Here is an 18,961-nt window from a genome sequence, read left to right on the forward strand (position 1 = left end):
GTACGTGCTCTTAACAGCAGATAAAGTTGAAATCGTGGAGGCATTCCCAGAACTGAGGTTAATCAGAAGTCAACATGGCGGATTAGCATCCAAGATGGAGTTGCTTTAGCCACCACACTTGGACAGTGATAAAAATCCCTGCAATTCCCACATAAATATGCTATTGCATTTATTTCCTCTGTTGATAAGGAGGGGGAGATCTAATAGCTTCCATTTGCCCCTTACTTATCCTAAGACCCCTTTCTTTCTTCAGGGGCCAGGTAGCCAGTATGGCCATATATAGTAGACTTGTCCCTGTCTCTGCCTGAAGATTTCTGAAGTCAGGAGGCTTGCCTGTACCAGCAGGGTGAGTTGGGACCATAATATGGTAGATCCAGGAAGCAAAGGATGAAGGCAACTTCTCACTCCTTGCATTTTCTCTGCACTCCACAAAGGGTGCAGAAGATGACTTTAGTGTTTTCCATAACACTCTACGTTGGACCATAGAGGTTAGAGGAAGCAACAGAACCTCAGGTCAGCCCTGACAGCAAGCAGCCAGATGAGGAAAACTCCACCTGGAAGCAATGTGCAGCTGCTGTCTGATGCTAAGCATAACCAGGAACTGGTGGAATAATCCTAGAGGTTTCACTGGGCCTACTGAGCAGCAGACTCAGGGAAGAATTCCATTTTTCCATAACCTCCATAAGCACTCCTTCCACTCTGAGGTAGGCACCACTGCAGGGGTGTTCTGGGTCCACTGGCACTATCATTAACTTACAGGCAGTTTCCAATTAGTTTCTGAAAGGTTTGGGGCTATTCTTCTTCCAACTGCAAGTTGCTAAGGTCAAAGGAGTGCAGGTGCTTTGCGGGGAAGACCAAGGGGGAAGGTTCACAGTGTTATAACAGATTTCTTGCTCAGATTCCCCTGTTCATCCATCATTCTAGGGGCTCTAGGTATGTGTAATTAATAATTCATGCCTGGGAATAGTATGTGAGCTGGTGTTCTAGCTGATAGGCTAGTGTGATGACTCAAATGCCAGGCATCCCTGTTGCCCAGACCTAAGAATTGTTTTGGGAGATTTCATTTCTTGGAACACTAAGGTTAATTATCCATAGCCAGAGATCTCTACATGTGTATTAGTCTGCTCAGGCTGCCATAACAGAATGCTACATATTGGGTGGCTTAAACAACAGACATTTATTTTTCTCACAGTTCTGGAGACTGGAAGTCCAAGATCAAGGTACTAGCAGGGTTGGTTTCTGGCAGTGCCTCTCTTCATGGCTTGCAGATGGCCACCTTATCACCGTGTTCTTACATAGCCTTCCCTTTGTGCACACACAGAGAGAAAGAGAGATCTCTGGTGTCTCTTCCTCTTCTTCTTTTTCTTTTTTTTGGGGGGGAAACTATATATTTTTGTATTATTAAGGAATCTACTTCTATGACTGTCATGAAGTCCAGACTAAGTTAACAGCGATGAGTTCTGAAGGTAAAAATATCCAACTCTGAATTTTCCTGTTATAATCCCTGTCTTCTCTCTTGATATCAGCTGAAAACCCAGACTCATGAGGCACCAATCCCTGCTCTTCTATTCCTGGCAAATGGAAAATCCAACTATGCAGGAGGATTTTTCAGAGGAGAAAATGACTTTGTCTTCCCAGAAGAGAAACCCTCTACTTTGCTTTATGAGGCAGAGAGCAGCCCTAAACCACAGGGACAGGTTTGGGCCTGTGCAAGCCTCAATTCTCTTCCTCTTCTTATAAGGACACCAGTACTATCAGATTAGGACCTCTCATAGTCCATTTGTGCTGCTATAACAAAATATCATAGGCTGGGTAATTTATAAAGAAGAGAAATTTATTTCTCACAGTTCTGGAGGCTGGGCAGTCCAAGATCAGGCACTGGCAGGTTTGGTGTCTGGCGAAGGCCTGGTCTTCCCTTGCAAGATGATACCTTATTTGCTGCATCCTCCAGAGGGAGGAACACTGTGTCCTCACATGACAGAAGAGCACAGGAGTAAGACAGTTGAACTCACTCCCTCAAGCCCTTTTATAAGGGCATTTAATCCCATTCATGAGAGCAGAACCTACATGACCTAATCACCTCCCAAAAGGCCCCACCTCTTATTACCATCACCGTGTGGATTCTGTTTCAATATGAATTTTGGAGGGGACATCTGCATTCACACCATATCAGGCCCTAACCCTTATGAACTCATTTAATTTAAAGGCCTATCACCAAATACAGTCACATTAGGAGTTAGGGCTTCAACATATGAATTTGGGGGGTAGACACAATTCAGTCCACAACAGCATGCCAGATGACCCCCAGTTGTCTGTTATGGTAATAATCCCCATTGTGCTACTGATGTTAACTGCCACCACCTGTAGTCATATATTCTAGACTCCCTCCAGCATGTTGCAAATCATGGAGCTCATTTTAATGGCACCTGTTTCTCATTGGCATCCTTAGTCTAGAGTGAACAGCCAGAAGTACTTTTGAAAACTTCTGATGTTTTCCTCATCTAGTAATATCCCAAGGCAAGGGTTACAGGACAAATGTTTTAGTTTCTTGGGAGGGAGTGAATGGGTGAGATGCTCGCAATGGATCCAATACAATATTCTCATGTCCAGAAGTTTTTAATTTCTTCCTCTGTATTATGCCAGCAGGCTTCTAGCTCCTCAATGTTATTTATCATAGGCTAGCATCTTGTCCAGGTTTGTATCAGACAACACAGAGAACAGAATCAGCCTGCAGCCTGAGTCCAGCACAGTGAATTATTAATAAATTCATGAGTGCCTGTCACTCATACTGTATTTAACTCTATTCCTTGACTGACACTGCATCTCATTTCCCACCCTTCGATAATATCTCTTAAGTCAATCTAGAGGGATGACAACATCTTTGGATGGTGAATATTATCCTCTCCATTAGGTGGCCCCTCCCCCTCCACACACAAACACACTGGGCCCATGGAATAGAATAGAGAGCAATCATTGACTCACATCTTGAAAGTGACCACTTAATCCTTCTCAGTGGATTTGGAATGATCCCATCTTGGCACTATAAGCATTTTATTTTATATTTTATGTGAGAGGAAGTGGTTACAAGTGGTTACAAGTAGTGCACTTCAACCCCCATCCCCTCAATGATTAGTCCAAACTTATCATGATTCTACCATTCCCCTTGCCAGCAAATGAAAAAAAAAATTATGAGAATATGAGGCCATATTGCTTTCTCAGAAGCACCCCACATACTTTCTCCATCTCACTGGCCCTGATTGGCCCACAAGTATGCTAGGGTGCTTCTAAGAAATGTTTCCTCCCTCCTAAGAAGTAGATATAAAGAAGGGTCATCCTTTTTTCCTATGGAAATTGTTAGGTCTGTGACTTAGTCCATTCAGGCTACTTTAACAAAAATACCAGTAACTGGATGGCTTATAAACAGCAAACATTTATTTCTCACATTTCTTGAGGCTGGAAATTCCACGATCAAGGAGCTAACAGATTTTTTTGTCTGGTGAGGGCCCTCTTCCTGATAGATGGTGACTTCTAGCTTTGTCCTCACATGGTGGAAGAGACAAACAAGCTCCTTTAGGCATCTTTTATAAGGGCACTAATTCCATTCATGAGAGACCCACCCTCATGGCCTAATCACCTGCTAAAGGGGTGAAAAGGAAAAAGATACTTTATAGTATCTCACTGAGGATTAGTTTTCAATATATTAATTTAGGAAGATACAAACATTCATACCATAGCAGTCTGGATATGACCCCTGGGAAGTGCTGCAGACATTTTGCTAAGAGCCTGATAGTGAGGCCAAATCATGGAGGATGACAGATCCAAAGGAATTGCAAAGAAGAAGCTCTGAATTATGGTAGACTCCAGGCACAGAGCCTGAGCTCCCCTCGTTCACCTCTCATAGATGAGGATATGCAGCAGACTGTCCCATATCTTCTTGGGCCAATCTGAGTTCGCCAGCAGCTATGGACAGTCCCTAGCATGCTGACAGTTTCCCATCACAAGCACCCAGACTTTCCTCCCCTGCCTGAGGGAATTCTTCAGCATTGACTTACATGAAGCAGAATTTACAGGAGATAGGAGAAGAAATACATAGAAACAATTGTGGGGGGAGCTTTACCTCCTTTAGTTCAAGAAGCTCAATTGGACAAAAACTTAAGAGAAGTAACTAAAAGACCTAAACCACATAATCAAAAAAGTTGATCTAATAGATAGATAGATTGAACTCTGTACACTTTTCTTTCAAGTGCCCATGAAGCATTCGGGAAAACTGACTATATGTTAAGCCACAAAAAACTACAATAAATTCTGACTAGTAGAAAAATAGAGATAACATACTCTGATATCGAAGGTTATAAAACTAAACATTAATAACAAAATCAGAAAACAAAAATGCTCCTCTACCTAGAAATCTAAAAATTGTCTTAGCTTTTGGATCAAATGGTGGAAACAAACCAAAGCTGAAGAGTTTTTAGAAAACCATGATGATGAAAACACTCCATACCAGAAGCTATGGGATCCAGGGAAGGCAATCCTCAGAAGAAAATTCATAGGCTTAAATAGTTATATCAATAAAAAAATAAAGATTAAAAATAAACTGGGTGTGGTGGTTCACCCCTGTAATCCCAACACTTTGAAAGGCTGAGGCAGGAGGATCGCTTGAGTCCAGGAGTTTGAGACCAGCCTGGGCAACATAGAGAGATCCTGTCTGTACAAAAAATAGAAAAATTAGCTGGGTGTGGTGGCATGGGCCTGTCGTGCTAGCTACTTAGAAGGTTGAGGCAGGAGGATCACTTGAGCCCAGGAGTTTTAGGTTGCAGTGAGCTATGATGATGCCACTGCACACCAGCCAGGAGGACAGAGCAAGGCTCCATCTCAAAAAGAAGTAAAAACTTTTATAGTTTTACATGTGGGTTCTTACACACAATTTGTTATATTTGTACCTCTGTGTTTAAAATCTTCATGTTATTATAAATGGTATTAGTATTTTATTTTCTAATGCTTGTAATTGATACATAAAAATAATTGATTTTGTATATTGAAACTGTAAAAAAAAGAAGTAAATAAATAAATAAGGTATGATTCAAAATGGTAAATGAAATAGAAAATTGAAAAAATAAGATGGAAGGAATTAATAAAGATAAAGCAGAGATTAATAAGTTAGAAAAATAGGAAAACAGTAGAACTAATGAATAAATTCGTTCTTTTTCAAAAAAGCCTAGATGGTTTTTTTGTCAAAGCCTGTGAAATGAACCACTAGCTAACCAAACCAAAGAGGGGGAAAAAAAAAAAGAAAACATGAATATATACAATAAGAAGTAAAAATGGAAAAATAACCACAGAAACAAAAGGTGCACATACACAAACAATCCTACCACACTATATCAGATAACTGTATGCAAATAAAATTTTAAAGCCTGGGATGAAATGTATACTTTTCCAGGAAAATATAATTAACCAAAACTTCACCTAAAATAGATTAAATATTTAAACATATCAATTCCCACAAAAGAGAGAAAGTTTCAAAATATCCAACCCTGAATAAAGCACCAGGCTTTGATGGCTTCAAAGAAAACTATCAAAACTGTAAACAAATAGATAATTCTGATGCTATTTCAAGAACATAGAGGGGGCCGGGCATGGTGGCTCACACCTGTAATCCTAGCACTCTGGGAGGCCGAGGTGGGAGGATCGCTCGAGGTCAGGAGTTCGAGACCAACCTGAGCAAGAGTGAGACCCCGTCTCTACTAAAAAATAGAAAGAAATTAACCAGACAACTAAAAATATATAGAAAAAATTAGCCAGGCATGATGGCGCATGCCTGTACTCCCAGCTACTCGGGAGGCTGAGGCAGGAGGATCGCTTGAGCCCAGGAGTTTGAGGTTGCTGTGAGCTAGGCTGACACCACGGCACTCTAGCCCAGGCAACAGAGCGAGACTCTGTCTAGAAAAAAAAAAAAAAAAAGAACATGGAGGGGAAAAAGGAAAGCTTCGAAATTGTTTTTATAAAATGAGTATAACATAGATGCAGTTTTGATCCAGCAATACCACTTCTTAGAAATTACCCTAAAAATTACTCTGCATATGTTTGAAATGATGTATGTACAGGGTTATTTATTCCAGCATTATTTATAAATAGCAAAAGATTGGAAACAAGCCAAATGTCCATCCTTAAGGAAGTGGATGAATAAACTATGGTACAGCTACACAATAGAGTATAATGCAACTATAAAAATAATAAGCAAAATCTGTTATGGAATGATTTCCAGGATATTTTTTAAAGTAAAACACAGAAAGATAAAAACCAAATTAGAACATGCCATCCTTTGTGTAAGGAAAGGGGGGAAATAAACACGTATACACACACAAATACGGATTTGTATTTGCTAGTAGTTACACACAGAATGACATGAAATACACTAATAACAGTGGCTACCCACAGTTGGCAGAGGTGGGAAAGACAGGGTGCTTGGTGACATGGTTGGAGATGTGACTTCTTAATGTAATCCTCTTTATATTGTATTTTTGAACCATATGAATGTATTGCCTATATAAAAATATGAAATTAAAAGGCAAAAATGAACCAACATCAGCACAATGGCAGGGGCCACTGGAGAGAGTAGACCTCTGCTGTCTGAAGGTACGTGCCCTCTGCACATGTCTATCCATGTTTCCCTCCCTCCATCTATTCATTAATCTATCTTGATTTTTGGGTCTTTCAAAGAAGACTGCAGATATCAATACAGTCCCCTAAAAACTTAAGCATCTGTATCATGAATTAGAGTTAAATACATTTACAGTTTTTTTGTTGATGCTAAAGTATTGTATAAACATTTATATAAAAGGAAATGCACAAATCTTATGAGTACATTCTTTCAGACCTTTTTGGGTGGGAATGGGTTAGTTTAATTTTATTTGCCAAAACAATATTTACTTAATAGCAACATTGGAAATAAACACAGATTTAGATTTTGTCATCTTCTCTTTCAGCGCATAGCTAATAAACAGAGAGAGGTGCTTTGGGAAAAAAGAGATGAGTATATTATTCGGGGGTGTGAGTCACTTGGGTATGCTCTGACCTCATTAGAGTGTTTGCAGTTTGGATCAAAGATGTTCAGTGTCTATCACAGCATGATGTGTCCTTGGATACCTGGTCAATGTGAATTAATGAAGAGGATTAAGAGCCCCTGTAAAAATGTTTTGTTTGTTTTTGATTTTTCTTTTAACATGTGTTTTACTTTAACTTTTTATTTTGAGGTAATTGTAGATTCACATGCAGTTGTAAAAATTATTAATAATACAGAGAGGCTGGGCTTGGTGGCTTACGCCTGTAATCCCAGTACTTTGAGAGGCCAAGGCAGGAGGATTGCTTGAGGCCAGGAGTTCGAGACCAGCCTGGGAGACCCTGTCTCTACAAAAAAATAAGAAAAATTAGCTGGGTATGGTAGTATGCACTTACAGTCTTAGCTACTTTGGAGGCTGAGGTGAGAGGATTGCTTGAGCCCAGGAGCTCAAGACTGCAGTGAGCTACGATTGCACCACTGCACTTCAGCCTGGGCGACAACAAGACCCTGTCTCAAAAATAGTAATAATAAGAAGAAGAATACAGAGAAATGTGTACCCTTCACCTAGTTTCCGCCAATGGTAACATCTTGCATAACCGTAGTACTTTCTCACAACCAGGAAACCAACATTGATAACAATCCACTGATCTTATTTAGATTTCACCAGTTTTATATGCATTCATTTGTGTGTGTCTGTATTTAGTTCTTTGCAATTTCATCACATGTACAGATTTGTGTGGCCACCACTATAGTTAAGGCACAGAACAGTTTCCATACAAGGATCCCTCATACCACCCTTTTACAGCCACAGCCAACCTCCCTCCCACCCTCAACATCCCTAAGCCTTAGTAACTACTAATCTATTCTCTATCCCTATAATTTTGTCATTTCAACAATGTTATATAAATGGAATCATCCAGACGTAACCTTTTGGGATTGGATTGGCTTTTTTCACTTAGCATCATTCTCTGGGGATTCATTCTGGTTGTTTCGTATAACAGTACTTCATTCCTTTCTATTGCTGAGCAGTATCCTATGGTCTAGATGTACCATAGTTTGTTTAATCATTCAACTGTTGAAGAACATTTTGGTTGTTTCAAGTTTTGTCTATTACAAATAAATATTCATATAAATATAAAAATTCATATATAGATTTTTTATGTGATCATTAAGTTTTCATTTCAGAGTTCTTGTACTTGACACTAAAAGCATGATCTATAAAAGGAAAAAGTGATTAATTGGACTTCATCAGAATTAAAAAATTTTGCCTGTGAAAGACTATGTGAGAAGGACAAAAAGACAAGCTACAAAGAGGAAGAAAACATTTGCAAACCATGTATTCAACAAAGGTTTTCTATCTAGAATATATAAAGAACACTCAAAACTCAGTAGTAAAAACAAACAAAAAGTAATCCAATTAGAGAATGGGCAAAAGACATGAAGAATAATTTCACCAGAGAATATCCATATGGCAAATGATTACATGCAAAGATGTTTGACATCATTAGCCATCAGGGAAATGCAAATTAAATCATAATGAGATATCACTATATACCTGTCATAATGCAAAAAATTACAATAAAAATAATGATAATACCAAATGCTGGTGAGGATTCAGAGAAACTGGATTACTCATTCATTGCTGGTAGGAATGTAAAATAGCACAGTCACTCTGGAAAAGAAAGAGTATGGTGGTTTCCTTCAAAACTAATCATGCAATTATTATGCAGTACAACTCAGCAATCACACTCCTGGGTATTTATCCCAGAGAAAAGTTCATAAAATAACCTGCACACAAATGTGTATAGCAGCTTTATCTGTAATAGCCAAAAGCTAGAAACAATTCAGATGTCCTTCAATAGGTGAATGATTAAATAAACTGTGATACATCCATACCGTGGAATATTATTCAGTATTTATTGCGTTTTGACAAATGAGTATATTTGTTTACATTGGGACTATGAAGCAAGTTCATAGACTTGCAAACACATGTTTTTGTAACAGTAGAACCCATCTATTCTTTAAAGATCCAAGTGGCAATGTGAGAGAGACAGATGGATGTAGGAATCTGGAATTCAGAATGGGTAAGTCTTTCCTGGAGATAAAAAGAGAAACTGGGATTTATCGGCATATAGATGGGACTAAAAGAGAAGGCTTAGAGATATGAACATTTGAATTTACTATTTTATGTTCTAATGTTTTCATTAACTTAGAAGTAACCATCTGGTCTTGCTTAAGGGGAAGGGTGGCACTCCAGAAAAGAGTGTAAGACTCTTACCCTTCCCTCCCAGTGGCAGGCATCTAACATTGTATATCTAAATTGGAGCCTCTTTGAACCAGTGGGAGACCAACTAGGATTTGTGTTGCTAATATTTTGTGGTCTTGTTTTAGGAAGTGTTAGCATCTTCACAATGGTCTGTGGAGCCTTATGGTGGGGAAAAAAAGGGGGATGTGGTCACCCTGGACAAATTTCAACCTGCCTAGTCCCACACCATCATGTACCCAAATGCTGACTACCAAGTACTCCCCTCTTGGTGATTTCTATGCCACCTTCCTCGTTTTTGGCAAAAAGGGTGATTAGGTAAGACTGTACAGAACATAGAAAAGAAATGCCAAGTTAGGTCCAAGTGCCAAGTTTAGGTCCTATTTCCTGGGGCTTCATAAGTGGGAGATTTCTAATGGGTATCCCAAACCCAGTGTGTTATGGGGGTTATACAAAATAGTTTCCACAGAAGTGGTCCAATGTCAAACCTAAAAGCTAAATTTGTGAACAGGGAACCTGAATCCTAAGAACACACTAGAAAGTCGGGAGTCTTTTAGCCACATAAAGGGAGACAACAGAGATACAAAGTGGCTAGTCACAGTATCCATTGGATGTCTGCTTCCAGCCCAGGCTCTACTAGGCTGTGTTATTGTTGTAGGTAATGCTTACAAAGTATCTACATTTATAACTGTTGCTGAACCTTGGATTAGAGTATTACTCAGAGCATTATAGTCTCTCAAGCTTGTGTGACAAGGTGTCAGCCATGCTTGTTTGGTGGTCTGATACAGAGACTATGTGGATGTAGTGGATCAGATAATACAGAACACTTCACCTAAGTGGGCTAGGCTTGATGGTAGGCTGCTCCTGGGCAAAGGCAAATCCATCATTGCACCAGCCCTCACACAGGGAAGAGCACTAGGTGCCATGAACGGTGTGGTATGTGGGAGAGCCAAGAACCAGGAGGCCCAATACACATAATAAAACATGGTAACTGAAGTGTCACAAATCAATAAAGAAGAGAATAATCTGGCCAGGCGTGGTGGCTCATGCCTGTAATCCTAGCACTCTGGGAGGCCAAGGTGGGTGGATTGCTCGAGGTCAGGAGTTCGAGACCAGCCTCAGCAAGAGCAAGACCCCGTCTCTACTAAAAATAGAAAGAAATTATCTGGCCAACTAAAATATATATATAGAAAAAATTAGCCGGGAATGGTGGGACATGCTTGTGGTCCCAGCTACTCGGGAGGCTGAGGTAGTAGGATCGCTTAAGCCCAGGAGTTTGAGGTTGCTGTGAGCTAGGCTGACGCCACGGCACTCACTCTAGCCCAGGCAACACAGCGAGACTCTGTCTCAAAAAAAAAAAAAAAAAAAAAGAAGAGAATAATCCATAAAAATCCTATCCTTTTCAAGAAAAATACATTGATACTTAACTCATACCAGATGCCAACATACATTATAGCTGAATTTAAAAATTAAGTCTAAGCAATTAAAACAATAGGCAAATGCAAGAGGTATTATGTGAATATCTTCCATCTCTATGCATGGAAAGTTGTTTTCTAGGTATAGAAACAACAGAAACCAAGAAAGAGCACATCAATAAATTTAAACAGGTAAAAATTCAAAATTCCTGTTTCTCAAAGAAACTATTTAAATACAAAATGAATGAGGAGTACATATTCCATAAATGTTAAAGTTAATGTGCTTCATAAATAAATGCTCATAGAAATACTTAAGTAAAACACTAAAACACGAAGGAAGAAATGTATGCAAAGAATATGTATAAACAATCCAGAAAACATGAAAAAAAAACACCAAACATATGAAAAAGTTTCAACCTTACTAGAAATTAAAGAAGTGAAAAAAACAAAACAAAACAAAATATTAACCTGTGTCTTTTTTGGTGGGAAGGAGGTGAAATTAAAAAAAAAAAAAAAAAAAAGGTGAAGGCAGGGAAAACAACAACATTTAAAAGACATAATGACCAGTGCTGATGAAGATACAGTGAAATGGGCAATTTCATATACAGCAGGGAGAGGTTATAAGCTTCCTGGAAAGCAATTTGTCAATAGTTCAATAGAATTAAATATTCTAGGCCGGGCGTGGAGGCTCACGCCTGTAATCCTAGCACTCTGGGAGGCCGAGGAGGGTGGATCACTTGAGGTCAGGAGTTCGAGACCAGCCTGAGCAAGAGTGAGACCCCGTCTCTGCTAAAAATAGAAAGAAATTATCTGACCAACTAAAATATATATAGAAAAAATTAGCCAGACATGGTGGCGCATGCCTGTCATCCCAGCTACTAGGGAGGCTGAGGCAGTAGATTGCTTAAGCCCAGGAGTTTGAGGTTGCTGTGAGCTAGGCTGACACCATGGCACTCACTCTAGCCCGGGCAACAAAGCGAGACTCTGTCTCAAAAAACAAACAAACAAACAAATAAAAAAACAAGAATTAAATATTCTAGTAATACCTTTCTCCTGGCAATTTAATTTCTAATACCTAACCCTAAGGAAATAAACAGAAAAACAGATAAAGTATTATATATAAATATATTTACCAAAGCATTACTTATAACAAAATAATTGAAAATAACCTAAATAACAATCAATACGGAAATAAATAAATATGGAACATCCATATAATGGAACTACTGTGTAGTCATTCCACTCATGTTTTGCCAGAATCTTTAATGACATGGGGAAATTCTCACAATATAAGTATCCTGGAAAATAGCATACTACAAAATGGATCTGAATTATGTAAAATATATCTTAAACCATAGATATTAAAAGACAAAAGAAAATACCAAAATATTAACAGTAGTTTTAGGGAGAATTAAATCAGAATATCTGAGGCTGGGTCTAGTCGAACTCCCTCAATTTACTGGACAGGAAACTGGAAGTTAATAGCAGATACAAAGCTAGAACCCTGATATTGGCCTAGGAAAGTCTGAAACTCTCCGATATCCTGGGATGCTAAAGAAGAGCTGTAGAGATGAGAGAAAAGGTCCTTAAAATGACTGGATTTCAAAAAGTATTTCTCTAAAGGGACCTTCACCAGATATATTTTTAAGACATATTCATTCTCAAAGAAGACATTAACTGAGAGAAAGGTGGCTTGGAGAAACTGGTTGTCTTAGGTTGACATAATATATTTGCCCAGGAGACACTACTGTGGACAGTGTTATTGGCTTCTTGGCCACAATAGGTTCCATAGGAAAGATCATGCTTGCAGGGTAACAGACATTCATTTGATTAAACCATTGTACTTCCATGCTCAAATCCATCCAATAATTGTTCAACTTTTCTCCTTGTGCAGGCACAGACTAAAACCAAAGAATAGATTGCCATCTAGAGGCCATTTGTATCACAGGGAAAAGGATTCAAAGATTATTTATTCTATCCGCATTTGGGCAAGTCATTTCCCCTACTGGGATATCAACATCTTCACCAATAAAATGAGAATATTGTCCTAGATCAGTAATTCCGAATTTAGCTCCACAAAACATGTATGCCTTTAGTGGTTTGTAATTAGGGTCGTTCATCAGAACAATCCATGATCCCTGAAAATATACATATGTCCATGCTTCACCCTGGGTATTCTGAGCAGAGTCAAGGCCTGGACACCTGTATAAAACAAAACCAAAAAATATTCTAAAAGTGCTTCTGTGGATGTTAATAGGTGCTCCTTTAACAAGGATAATCAGGTTTCTTCACTTCAGGGCTTCTGGAAGCCCTTAATATTGTAATGTACCTGCGGATCTCTGATAGGTATTTATATTACATGCCATTCTCAAAGGGGTTTGACTATAGAATCAATACCTACTAATGCCAGTGTTCCTCAGATCATAGTTAAGAATACTCCAGACTAGGAGATATTCAAGGCTATGAGTCTACATCCAAAAATTCTAAATGAACATTTTCTTTTTTTTTCTTTTTCTTTCTTTCTTTCTTTCTTTCTTTCTTTCTTTTTTTTTTTTTTTTTTTTTTTTGAGACAGAGTCTCACTATGTTGCCTGGGCTAGAGTGCCATGGCATCAGCCTAGCTCACAGCAACCTCAAACTCCTCAGCTCACGCAATCTTCCTGCCTCAGCCTCCCGAGTAGCTAGGACTACAGGCATTCGCCATCATGCTCGGCTAATTTTTCTCTATATATTTTTAGCTTTCCATATAATTTCTTTCTATTTTTAGTAGAGACGGTGTCTCATTCTTGCTCAGGCTGGTCTCGAACTCCTGAGCAAAAAGGATCCGCTCGCCTCGGCCTCCCAGAGTGCTAGGATTACAGGCGTGAGCCACCAGAACATTTTCTTTTGATGAATCATTGTTCATGATATTAAGGAATTTTCCATGGGAAAATAGCACAGGCCAGCCCATAAGGGTGCATTTTGAAAGTGTTTTTAGCACCTCCAATGAAAGATATTGCCATAGAACAAAATATTACTAAGATTTCCAACCTTTTTGGTGGTTTGTCCTTTTTTATTAATGCTGGAACCAAAACAGGAATCAACACTCTGAGCCTGCTCAGAACGCTAGTCCACAGCACAATCTCACTTCTAACCCAGGTAGTGCTAAAGATAAAAGTTAATTTTGTCTTCCATTCTCCTGGAGTCAGACAGGAGACACCCTTTTATTTATTTTCAACTTATCTTAGGGTAGGAAGAGGAAAGATTGAGCTGAAATTCCAAACCTTTGCAAACCCAGAGATAGCTCCTTTACATCCAGTTTTTTATTTGATGTTCATACCAGATTTGAGATTCAACAGGGAGAAGAGAAGACAGCCACGTGGAAGCCTAGGAGAGAGGTTCAGAAGAAACCGACCTCACTGACACCTTGATCTTGGACTTCTAGCCCCCAGAATTAGGAGCCAAACACGAAGGAGCAGTATATTGGCAGAGATCAACACCTGAGAGGCTTGGAGCCCAGAGAGAAGGATGGGTGGAGCGGCTTATTTCTCCCTCTCCCACATCTCTGTCAGTCAGTGGGCCCCCAAGTTGCTGGAGAGCTCTTGTACACTCACAAGCCCCAAAGCTTCTGCCATGGGTGAACTGGCAGCTTCATGAGGATGAAGCACCAGGCATCTGGAGCCTTTGAATCACTTCCCGTCACCGCAGACCTGAGCCGAGATGGCAGGCGCCATATTGCTTTTCTACAGACCATACATCTTAATCCTCCCCAGGGGGCCGCAGCCCCTTAGTTTTCATCTCACTCGTTCCCACATAAACATTTGCCAACTCCAGCCCTGACTGCGGGAACCACTGGGGGCTGGTGGGGCCCGGGGGAACTGCGTGACCCCAGAGTCTGGACATCCTGAGTGGACTGCCTTCTGGAGAGAGGCACAGAGATGACCAAGTGCCAGCTTTCTTCTCCTCAGACTCTATTCCTCCCCTTCCCCTGCCCCACTGGTGGCTGCTGAGGGACAATTGAGCCAGGGCTCGCAGGAACCGCTTCTCCTCTCTGTTGGTGCAACCACCACACCAGGCCTTCCACAGAGAGTGGGGATCAAACCATTCCAGACTCTTTTTCTCCCCTTCCACTCCCCTACTGTTGCTGCCCAACCGGGGTCGTTTGCCCACTGCCCAAGAAGCCGATATGCTGAGTCAGCAGGTTTTATGGCAGACAAAGAGTCTGTATTCTAGATAGTGCTGAGTGGGGGGATGGGAGAAATCTCAAATCCACCTCCCCAAGAATTTGGGAGACAGGGTTTTTAAGAATAGTTTGGCAGGCAAAGGATTAGGCAATTAGGTTCGTTAATTCGGGCAAAAGCATAGGGATGTAGAAATCATCTTCTTGTGTTGTTTCAGTCTCTGGGGTCACGATTCCAGTGGAGTTAGATTCTTGGTATGGGCCTCTGGTCTGGGTGGGTCAGGCAATCTACTGGAATGTGGGGCCTGGAAGATATCTTAAAAGCTACCTTCAGGTTTTGAAAAGGCGATGTTATCTATGGAGAAAGTTAAGAATCTTTATGACCACCAGCTGCATGGCTCCGGAGGGCAATTATAGAGGAGCAAACAGAGGGACAGCGAGTAATCATTACCAATATTTTTAGCTAGGCCTTTACCATGGTTCTGGGCTTATACCCCATAATGAAGGGCAGTTTCACTACCTGTGACTGCTGAGAGACACAATAGAGCCACCACGCTGAGGATTCCATAGAGAATGGGGCTCAGACCTTCCCTCTAGAGGTTGTGCAGCAGACTGAGGGGTGCTCAGACTGTGAGCTCCCTGCCCACTGGCCCTGCCTGATGCCACTTGCCTGGCAACTCCATCACTATGGTGCACGTCCCAAGGTGGAGGGACATCAAACCTACTTGGGCACCCTCTGGGCAACTTGGGACCGATACACTTCTCCTTGGCATAGTCAGGGATTGTCCTCCAGGGACTTGGGGACAGGCTCACAGACCAGATCCCATATCCCCAGGTCTCAATCTCATTGCTCAGGGGCAAGGAGGAGAGATTTGGGATTGGGTGAGGCCACTACAGCCCCTCCCTGATGGTTTTGCCTAAAAGATTGGAGCAGACTTTGGACCCCAGCTGAAACAGATACCTTGTCAACTTTCGTGGAGCCTGACGGCAAGCTCACCAACCCAGCCTGCCCAGCCACACTACCCCTACCTCTGCTGTGGCAGACAATAAGGACTTACCTGAAGTTCCAGGGCCCCAACTACCACGTGCAGCAATCAAGTGCTTCTCCGGAGGGACTAGAGCTGATCACAGAACCTAAAAACAACATTGCAGCTTGATCCTTCTGGCAAGGACCACCTACTGACAGGCAGGTCACTTTGCACAGGCCTTTACAGCATTTACTGACTCAATCATACAGGGTGTGGTTGATTCTCACCCACAAACACCACCTACTGTCTCAGAGGTTAAACTCGGCATGTCATTACCTAATCAAAAGACAATCCAAAAATAAGAGGCAAAAATCGCTCCAGATGAGAAGGAATCCGTGAAAGATCTCCAGATATATGAAAAATCAGAGTGAAAGGACACACCCAAAAGAACACAATAACTCTGTACCAATTGATGTTCACAACAGTGGACATTAGAGTGGACAAAGTTCCTATCTCAAATATAGACTTTATTCCTAGATATCAGCTCCTGCCCCTTTATGAATTCCTGCTCTAAGTATTGCCTCACATTTCATATACAGACAGCGGATAGTGGTAGATTGACAACGACAACAAAGGCCACAGCAATTCCTCTCATCCCTGGATGCCAGGTCCTTTGTACTGTGACCTTGCCACTCCTTCCTTCAAGAAGTGGAGTCTGTTTCTCCATCCTCATAAATCTGGACTGGCCTATGATGTGTTTTGACCTATAAAATGTGATACAGGAGTCACTGTGGGAGATCAGAGCTTATTCAGGAAGGCTTTGAGGCTTTCACTCTCGTTCTCTTTAAACCCATAACAAAAAGGCTAGGAGCCTAAATTTCCTGGGAGCCTGAAAAACATAGAGGCCCCTGAGCCATACAGCAACCAGAGTTCAAGGTGAGGCCAGACAGGACTTTTTGTTTTTTTGTTTTTCCCCCAGAGCTACCCTGGCAAATACTGACTTGCTATGTGACTCTGACACACATGACCAATGGCTCTGGACCCTGGCTCTCTAGGGTCCTGCACTGCTGGCAGCTGGGCAGTGACTCAGAGTTTTCCAGGAGGGCCAAGAAAAGCTCCTGAAGCCCATGTTCATACACGCAGTCCACAAGCACCCCTCGGGGCAGCAAGGCGTGGAGGTGGGTCTGTGCCCTCTCCAACACATCTGCCAGGCTGCCTATTGCCATTTTCTGGATTCATGCTCCCCGAGAAAGCTGTCGTGCTCTTCAGGCTCACCATGACTCTGTTGTATAAAGACATCAAGAGTAGATGGGTCTGAGAGGGAGGAAAGAATACACATGGTGGTTTTCCCAGGCCCTGCTCTCCCTGAACTGCACCATGGAACTCACATCCTACCAGAGGCAGCCCTGTCCATTTTGGCCCACGAGACCCCATCTGCTCTGTCTTGTGGCTGGTGTCAGTGTCACATCCCACTGATGCCTCATGGTCTACTACCAACAGTTACATGTACACAGATTTCTAGATGCTACTGTGTCATTCAGATGGCATGAAGAAGGCATGTCCCAGATGAAAGGGGTGAGGACCAATGAATGCACTGGGGCAGGGTTTTGTCTCCTCATACAACTACTTTGATTGCTGTTGCTATGAAGTTGCACTGCTGGTAAATTGGTCCAACCAAATAGGGAACCTGTCTGGCACTATCTACTAAAGCTAAACGTAAGCGTCCTCTGGGACACAACAATTGTAATTCCAAGTTCTTTACCCAACAGCAATATGTTCAGCAAAAGATATACATTATATAGGAACTGACCATCATAGAGCAAGGGAAGAATTAGACAGACTAGTTAGGAGGCTATCTGAATAATCCAGGAGAACTGTAAAGGTAGTTTGGACAAGAGTCATAACAGTGGAGTGCAAGGAAGTGGTCAGATTCTGGTTGTATGTTGAAGGTAGAGCTGAGTTCTTGCTGATGGAGTTAATGTGGGGCGTTAAAGAAACAGGATTCAAGGATGACAGCAAGGGAAGGAAAAAGTTTCTGAGTACCCAGATGGGGGAGACACAGGAAGAGCAGATTTGGTAGACAGAAAAATCAAGGTCTTATTAAATAAGTCCTTCATGATTACATAATCATTTTATTTACTTAAAAGAGAAGGGCTGGGTGCAGTGGCTCATGCCTGTAATCCCGGCACTTTGGCAGGCCAAGGTGGGAGGATCTCTTGAGGCTGGGAGTTCAAGACTAGCCTGGGCAACGTAGCAACACCCTGTCTCTACAAAAAAGTAAAAAGTAGCTGAGTGTGGTGGTGAACTCCTGTAGTCCCAGCTACTCAGGAGGATGAGGTGGGAAGACTGCTTGAGCTCAGGAATTCGAGGCTGCAGTGAGCTATGATTGTCCACTGCACTCCAGACTGGCCCCTACAGCAAGACCTCCATCTCTTAAAAAAAATGAAACCAATAAAAACAGTGAAACTAAGCTTCCCTTAAACGTTCCAATTTATGATATATATAGCATGTATATATAGGTATAAAAATTTAGTAAGAGTTCTACTGAAAATCCTAACTCGAAACCCATTATTCAATTATGTATTTTAAATTGGAACAACAGGAGCCACATCGTCTTTAAGCTGAGCTGTTGTGGGCATCCAGGGGGGTTGACCCATAGCATTATATCATAAAAACACAGGATTTATGAAAGAAACTGAAGTGAGTCTTATTAAAACTGACTGCCCTAATTAAATGGTGTATTATGTGTGTATATGTGATTATAATGTTGGAGCAAATACGGTTATGATCAGAGTCCCAATTGGATTTTGTGATGGTGCTAAAAGCCTAAAAGCAGATGCCTCTAGCAAAATAATAACACCTCTGTTATTTTTATATTTTCAACATCTATGACCTATGATTATCTGCTTTTGGTATCTTAATATAGCAAGTTAAGAGATTTCTTAACATTTAACTCTCTTTACGTTAACTGCTCACGGTGCATTATTGTTTGGATATGCTGCTTTGGATTATGTTTGCTAATGGATGGGGCTTTCCTATTAATGTTGCAAAACAATCACATCTGGGGCCAGGAAGCCAGTAATCTAGCTAGGAGATG

The sequence above is a fragment of the Lemur catta genome, chromosome X (genome assembly GCF_020740605.2).
Source record: "Lemur catta isolate mLemCat1 chromosome X, mLemCat1.pri, whole genome shotgun sequence".
Taxonomy (NCBI): domain Eukaryota; kingdom Metazoa; phylum Chordata; class Mammalia; order Primates; family Lemuridae; genus Lemur; species Lemur catta.